Source organism: Carex rostrata, chromosome 8 (genome assembly GCF_964058835.1).
Source record: "Carex rostrata chromosome 8, lpCarRost1.2, whole genome shotgun sequence".
NCBI classification, from domain to species: Eukaryota; Viridiplantae; Streptophyta; class Magnoliopsida; order Poales; family Cyperaceae; genus Carex; species Carex rostrata.
The window spans coordinates 1,697,241-1,706,043 of NC_135925.1; positions in this window are offsets into that span (position 1 = coordinate 1,697,241).

Sequence of the window (8,803 nt, forward strand, 5' to 3'; positions counted from 1 at the left end):
AAATTTCAGTAATTGATACTGAAGATCCATTGACCTTTCACGAAGCAATGAATAGAGATACTCCCAATCATGGTATGAAGCCATGAAATCCGAAATACAATCCATGTATGACAATCAAGTTTGGTCCTTTCACCTGTTACTATGTTTAAGTCCGTTTGGATTTTGCTGGCCACTGCCGCATTTCATGATTATGAAATATGACAAATGGATGTCAAATTAGGGTTCATAAATGGGAAATTGGAAGAGAAAGTGTCCATGGTACAACCTCAAGGTTTTGAAGATCCAAAGCATGGTAGTAAAGTATGCAAGCTTCGAAGATCCATTTATGGATTGAAGCAAGCATCAGGAGTTGGAACAAACGTTTCAATGATGAGGTTAAACACCTTGGATTCATCCAAAGTGAAAAAGAACATTGTGTTTATTGTGCAAGGCCTCGCAAGACGCCATTGCTTTTGACTATTAAATCCAATTTATTTGAATCGACTAGACTTTTAATTTTCTTTATTTTTATTTTCATTTTTCTTTATTTTTATTTTTTAGATTTACTTAAAATTTTATTTATTTTTTAGGATTTTTCATGCTGGTCGAATCATCCATACGAAGATCTGAGAGGATTGCATGTAGGAGAAGTCAATTCACTTCAAACTCACCAACAAGGACTACAAGTTGATTTCTATCTTCTTCTAGTTGTATTTTATCTTGTACTGGTTGTCTTTGATTTTTTTTGAGTTGTATTTGATCTACTACTAGTTGTTTTTCATCTTGTCCTGGTTGTCTTTTGATAGGGTGGAAATCAATGATAATAATATTTATAACCCTAATGTCTACTTTACTGTCAATTGACAAGTGCATGAATCTATCGTATATTATAGATTGGGGTGTTGATCCACAGGGATAGTGTATTAAGGTTAAGTTGTTCACTAATTCTAGGGTTGTTTGGTTGTTTGGTTGAGTTATGTTGTGTTTTAAGGTGATCAATCAAAGTAGTAGAGGGTTAAAGGTAATAAAGAATTCTAGGGATCAGACTATCTGTCATTCCTATTCATCTAATCTAGATTCTGGTTGTCATAGCAATTGCGCACGGTCTGTAACCAACCGCATGCTACTGCTAATACCTGTCAGTTTGTAAAGTTACTCAATAGCATGCAGCTCTGTCACCATCCATACACGTTCTGGGTAAACTGTACAAAGTTTGGTTTCAACTCCAGTCGGAATCGTATTCGGTTTGATCAGAACCGCCACGCCATGTACTGGTATCAATGTGATCTGATAGCTGCTAATCCTATTCTAGTATTGTCTGCCTTGCCGTTTAACCAACACCATAACTGAGTAAGCCCCTATCGGTGTACTTAGTTCAGTTGCATGAAGATTTATGATAAATCCTAATTACCAATATTTCACAATACCAATAATCGGGATTACTCCACTATTAGTTATAGAATGCGACATTCCTTTGCTAAACCATATCCTAATAGGTTCCTTTAATGCAATTCGAATACAAGCGGGCACATTGTCGGCATGTTCTACTTGTATCTAAGATACTTATATTATTTGGATATTGGTTAACCTCCCAATTAAGGGTATGTAGGGATTACGTACTCCAAACATACGAGGTCACTTTAAGCACACAATAAATAAGAACATAAGGCATAGAGATCTATGTAAGAATTCAGATCATAGTGCAAAGATAATATAAATGAATAACTAGATTAAACTTATAAGAATTCAAGATTACAAGCCTTTATCCTAGAAGGGTTCTATCTAGCCTTTTATGGGCAAATACACAATGAAAAGAGATAGAAGAGACATGATACAACAAAAGAGAAGAAAGAGAGATGGAAGGAGTACACCTTGAGAGTCTTCTCTGCCTTCTTATTGCTGCCTTGCCTCTGTTCTTGGCTAAATTCTGCCCTTAGGCAGAATCGTGCCGCTCTAATATGCCTTTTTACTAACCCTAACTTTGCTAAATTGAAAGATGAGAGATTGATACAAAGGGATTGGTATTTATAGGCTTCTTGGACGTATTAGGGCAGAGGGGGACGTGTTCTGGAGTTATGGTACTTGAAGAGCAAGTAACTTGGAGTCCAACTTGTTTCATAACCGTCATTCCTTCTGGAAACTGCAGTCCATGCGGATTTGGCTGAACTGCACACAATTGCATACTAAAATGCATGCTACCAGATAATGAACTGTTGCATTTCTGTGCAGATGGCTTCTTCAATAGTGCGCGGTTGGGCGTGCGGTTTGGCTCATCTGTGTGCTATCAAGAATCTTTGGATTCTTGTTCCAGTTCCTTGCTTTGCTTGCATGCGGTTTGTGTCCAAACCGTACGACAAATGCTTGTTGTCCAGAATACTTCATTTTACCTCTATTTTAGACCTAAAAGTAATAGAAATTTGCAATTCTCTAGAATTAGGATAAAATGACAAAAATAATACGATTCTTAAGAAAATAGATAATTATAATACGATAAATGGCAATAATTTAGGCTAAGTGATAGGGAAAATAACGACTTATTTCACCCCTATCATCTTTCATGTTCTATTAGTTATCTTTCACGTTCTACTAGTTGTCTTTCATTTACTACATGTTGTTTTTCACCTATAAATAGTTGTTTTTCATCTTGTAGTTATTGTCTTTGATATTCTAATTGTTGTCTTTCATCTAGTACTGGATGTGTTTCTTATTCTACTGGTTGTCTTTCATCTACTACGTACTGGTTGTTATTATGTTGTGTATTTTAGGTGTGATTATTTTGGGTCAAATCAGTACAATTTTTTCGCTTTAAATTTATAAAACCTAAATATGCAAAGAAGATTGAATTACAAGTGCACAATCTATCTTTATAGTAAATAAGGTATCGATCCAAAGACTAGGGCAATTGTATTTTCTATTTTAAACTAAATTAAATCTAAATAAATGCAAATAAGTAAATGGGGGGGGGGGGGTGGTTGTTGTTGCAAGTAAACTTAATTTTGGGTTCAATACCCGAAGTAGTTGGTTGTAACAATAACTAAATTAAATGCAAAGTAAAAAAAAGTGTTTTGTAATTAAGATAACGAGGTCTAAGGGATTTTGGTCGACAATCACTTGGTCATTCTATTTTACTTTTGGAGTTCTCTAAATTCATGTTGTTGTCTTGATGGGGATTGGCTTATATACCTCCTAACATCTACCTTTCATAATTCATGTCTTCACATTAATATATCTCCAGCTTAGGTCTGTCACTACCTATTTAGGTTCTTTAATTGAAGTCATCTATTACTACTAATTGGTATTGCATTTGGTAGACTCCCGATTAATAGAGTAATCACACATATGGTTTCCCACGACTTTCCATACTGAACCTTTGGTTCTATGAATCTGGGCATTTGTCGAAGTAAGATTCTTTTTCCTTAATCTTTGTTTGATCCCTATTTTTTTTTATTCTTCATTACAGATTTCTTATCGTTATCGTTTCTTTCATCTTGGGGTAGACTAGACTTGGTATATCTAACCAATTATCCCTAAGGTGATTTGTGTACAATAAAAGGGTTAATTTTATACCAACGTAACCATAGAGACAGGAGGTACTGTCACTACCTCCGCAAGGTCCGATTATCAAAACACAATCATGCATGACTCACAAATATAAAATAAAACCAAACATCAAGCCAAAACAATCATTATAAAAAGAACATCCATGTAAATAAACTAACACAAGTTCATGATACAACCTAAGCCCTCAGAGAGGAAATTAGCCTCTGATGGGTGTAATCACAAAAACAATAACATCCATGATAGAAAACAAGTAAAATAATACATGAAAACAAGATAATAACAAGAGAAATAGACTACACCAATTTCCAAGTTACGCCCCAGTTCTTCATTGGAAGGTCCTCGAGATCTGCCAAGTCCTTCAATCCTTCGCGCCTTTGATTCACTTCAGAGATGAGATGGATGGAGATGGTGAATAGGGTTTGATGGAAGAGAAATATGGTATTCAAAGATGGCTTTCCCAAAGGGGAGATGATCTTCCTCCTGCTGCCTCCCCCTCATTTATAGCTATTTTGTGACTGGGGAGTAAACAACCAATAATGGAAAGTGAATCAATCAAGATCCCGTGAGATATGACAATAGATTCCTGCTGATTTCTTTCTAAAAAGGTTCCTGTAACTTGCACATTATAAATTCTGATTTCTAAACTTCTTATAATTGTAAATCTCATTGTCCTCTTTCGAGCAAGCTTTTATTTGCCTAAAACGGAGTTTGTATGGCCAAGATATGGCCAAAATACGAAAAGATGTCGAAATTTGGAATTCCTGCGAATATATGTGCGGCTAGGGGTGGGAGCAGGGGTGGTTGATAAGCATAACTTATATACACATTCGATCTAAATTTTGGCAAAATTCTAACGCCAAATATCATGTATTTTAAATAAGAACTTATTAAAATATACCTAGAATCAAGTTACTGCGGTTGTTTGACTTTAAATGCAGGAAAAGGTGAAAAACTGAAGAAAATGACCTCCAGTGCGGACGCACTCAAGCCAGTGCGGACGCACTCAAGCCAGTGCGGACGCACTCAAGCCAGTGCGGACGCACTCAAGCCAGTGCGGACGCACTCAGGACTTAGCCGCATTTCCAGCATCTCAGCAGACCCAGGGATTTTTTCTGAGCATAATGCGTCCGCACTCAGACACCAGTGCGGGTCAGCCACCCGCACTCAATACTTAGCCGATTTCTTCAAGCTCCATAACAACACAGAAATTTCACCAGTGCAGGTCAACTACCCAAATCATATCCAGTGCGGACGCACTGAGGAGATTTCACAGGATTTTTCCAAGTTAAATATGGAAACTCAGAATCCAGTGCGGGTCAGCCACCTGCACTCACCACCAGTGCGGATGCACTGGAGCTGCAGAAAGCCAAAATTACACATTTTCAACATGGTTTCTATTTTTGGCGCTTCATGGACGTGTTTTACAACTAAATATGGACAAGGCAACCTGGGAAATAATCCGAATATAGCACCCACTCACCTCACAACTATGCTTCTTAATTGGGCATAGTCCTTGGCTATAAATGGAGGAGTTGATTTCCTATTCAAGCATCATCCATTCCCATCTCTCTCTCCCTTAGTGCATGTCCATTTCCATAAAATATAGCGATAAATCTGCGGTAATTCCTGGAGTTCCTGAAACTTTTCTAGGAAGGAAAAGAAGGTCCAAGCAAGATTTCGGCAAGTTTGAGGTTCTTGATTCAATAAAGGGTGTAATCATTTCTTTATTTCATTTCTTCTTATTTTTGCCAATTTTTGTAATGGATCTCTCCATGAGGGAGTAGATCTCTCTCTAGGGGTTTAGGTCAATGCATGAACTTGTTTAATTATATCTTATTCGGTTATTTGTTTTTGTTATGATTGTTTCTATGGGATTTGATGTTAATTTCTGTGATTTATCATTTGTGTTAATTACATAATTAGTACTTGAATTGTAGTTATCTCGTTTTGGATTTGAAAGAACCAAAATTGACTAGGATCAATAGGATAGTACCAAATTATGAATGCAAATAACACTCAAATTGAAGGTCTTTGCAACACACTGGTGGCGTCTCCATATGGCAAGAGAAGATGGTGGTTTCAACCATAATACAATACTCCACTTGAAGGACTTTGCAAGACAATAGTACCATCTTTGGATGGTAAGAGAAGAGGGTTTTGCAACCCTATTACAATACTCCAATTGAAGGCCTTTGCAGGACAATAATAGCGTTTCCCGATGGCAAGAGAAAATGGTAGTTATAAACCGAATACAACACTCCATTGAAGATCTTTCTAGTAGTAGTGTCTCCAGATGGCAACATAAGAGGGTGGTTGCAACCCCAATACAACAATACAATTGAAGGTGTTTGGAGCACACTAGTAGTGTCCCTATATGGCAAGAAGAGAGGGTGCTTGCAACCCTAATACAACACAACAATTGAAGGTCTTTGCAGCACTCAAATAGTATCTCCATATGGCAAGAGAATGGGTAGTTGGAACTGCAATATAACGCTCCAATTGAAGGTCTTAGCAACACTCTAGTAGTGTCTCCAGATGGCTATATAAGAGGATAGTTGTGATAACGCCAAAATATATAGTGAAAATCACTATTTTTTAGTACGGAAAATGGTGGAAAAGCGTATGCAAAGTATTCATTTTCCTGAATTATTCACCGCAAATGTGTTTTTAGACTATTTTGGCAGGTTTTGGAGAAAGTTGTGAATTTAGGCCGAAAACGGAGCAAAAATGTTATATTTAGGCCGATTCCGACGAAGGCGTCAAAATAGGACATATACAAACACCTCACACGAAGTGCACAACATGCATCATGGCGAAATTCACTAAAATTTGGCTAAGTACAGTGCCCTACGACCTCAGCTATGTCACATGCAGCATAAATGCCTATGCCGCAGGGGCACGTGGATTGAATCCATGGACTGTTTAGTTTGGATTAAATCTCAGCCGTTGGACAACAACCTTCTAGAAGGATGCATTTTCAGATGTGGCAGGCCTTGCCTCGCCTTGAAGTCTAAGTTTAGCGCTCCAAATATAGCATTTTATGCTATATTTGGCACCCATAATCTCCCATGATCTCCATGTTCTCCATGACTCCTCACCCCTAGACTAGGCTATATAAACCCCTCTTGTAATAGACATGAGTGTGCATGTTTTAGTTGTGTAAGTCCATGGTTTAGAGCAGAATATTGCGTGAAATATTTGGAGTCGTGGAGAAGAAGAATCGCTCGAAGTCCAAGGCGGAAAAAGAAGGAGTCTTGTAAGGAAGAGGTGTTCTAGGTTCTAGGTTATGTCTTTCTTTTATTACTTCTTTTATTTTGTCATGGCTTTGAGTAGCTAAGCTCCTCCCCTCTAGGGATGGATGTAATGAATTCTAATTGCTCTTTACTTTAATTAGAATGCTATTGAAATATGTCTTTGCATACATAGTTCTGTCCATAGATGGTCCAGTGTCCTCCACACACCAATAGGTGTTATAAGTCGTTGTACCTCGGTGTGGGAGGGGATACATGTAAATACTATAAACACTTCGGCTAACGAGGCTTGGCCGCGGTTCAAAGGCTAGGGTTCGCTCCAATTGAAGGTGTTTGTACCACCCAAGTAGTGTCTCCAGATAGCAAGAGATGTGGGTAATTGCAACCCTATTACAACACTCTTAGTAGTGTCTCTAGATGGCCAAAGAAGAGGGTAGTTGCAAGCCAAATACAACACTCCAATTGAATGTGTTTGTAGCGCTCTAGTAGTGTCTCCAGATGAAAAAAGAAGTAGCTAATAGTAACCTTATTACAACACTCCAATTGAAGGTCTTTGCAACACCCTTAGTAGTGTCTCTTGATAACAAAAGAAGAGGGTAGTTGCAAGCCAAATAACACTCCAATTAAAGGTGTTTGGACCACACTAGCAATGTCTTTTAGATGGCTGGAGAAGTGGCTAATTGCAACTCTATTACAACACTCCAATTGAAGGTCTTTGCAACACTCTTAGTAGTGTCTATAGATGGCAAAAGAAGAGGGTAGTCGCAAGCCAAATACAACAATCCTATTGAAGGTGTTTACTCTAGTAGTGTCTCCAGATGGCAACAGAAGTGCATAATAGCAACCCTATTACAACTCCCCAATTGAAGGTCTTTGCAATACTCTTAGTAGTGTCTCTAGATGACACAATAAGAGGGTAGTTGCAAGCCAAATACAACACTCTAATTGTGGTGTTTATAGCACTCCGGTAGTGTCTTTAGATGGCAAGGGAAGTGGGTAATTGCAACCCTATTACAACACTCCAATTGAAGGACTTTGCAACAATCTTAGTAGTATCAATAGATGACAAAAGAAGACGGTAGATGCAAGCCAAATACAACACTCTAATTGAAAGTGTTTGTAGCACTCTAGTAGTGTCTGTAGGTAGCAAGAGAAGTGGCTAATTGCAACCCTATTACAACACTCCAATTGAAGGTCTTTGCAACACTCTTATCAGTGTCTCTAAAGGCAACAAAAGAGGTTAGTTAGAACCCTAATACAATACTACAAAAGAAGAGGGTAGTTGCAAGCCAAATACAACATTCTAATTGAATGTGTTTGTAGAACTCTAGTAGTGTCCTTAGATGACAAGAGAAGTGGCCAATTATAACCCAATTACAACACTCCAATTGATGGTCTTTGCAATACTCTTAGTAGTGTCTCTAGATGACAAAAGAAGAGGGTAGTTGCAAGCCAAATACAACACTCCAATTAAAGGTGTTTATAGCACTATACTACTGTCTTCAAACGGCAAGAGAAGTGGCTAATTGCAACTCTATTACAACACTCCAATTGAAGGTATTTTCAACATTCTTAGTAGTGTCTATAGATGGCAAAAGAAGAGGGTTGTTGCAAGCTAAATACAACACTCCAATTGAAGGTGTTTGTAGCACTTTAGTAGTGTCTCCAAATAGCAAGAGAAGTCAGTAATTGCAACCTTATTACAACTCTCCATTTGAAGGTCTTTGTAACACTCTTAGTGGTGTCTCTTGATGGCAAAAGAAGAGGGTAGTTGCAAGCGAAATACAACACTCCAATTGAAGGTTTTTGTAGCACTCTAGTAGTGTCTCTAGATGGCAAGAGAAGTGGCTAATTACAACCCTTTTACAACAGTCCAATTGAAGGTATTTGCTACACTCTTAGTAGTGTCTCTAATGGCAACATAAGAGGTTAGTAACAACCCCAATACAATACTACAATTGAAGGTCTTTGTAGGACACGAGTAGTGTCTCCGGGTAGCATGATCTCGTCGT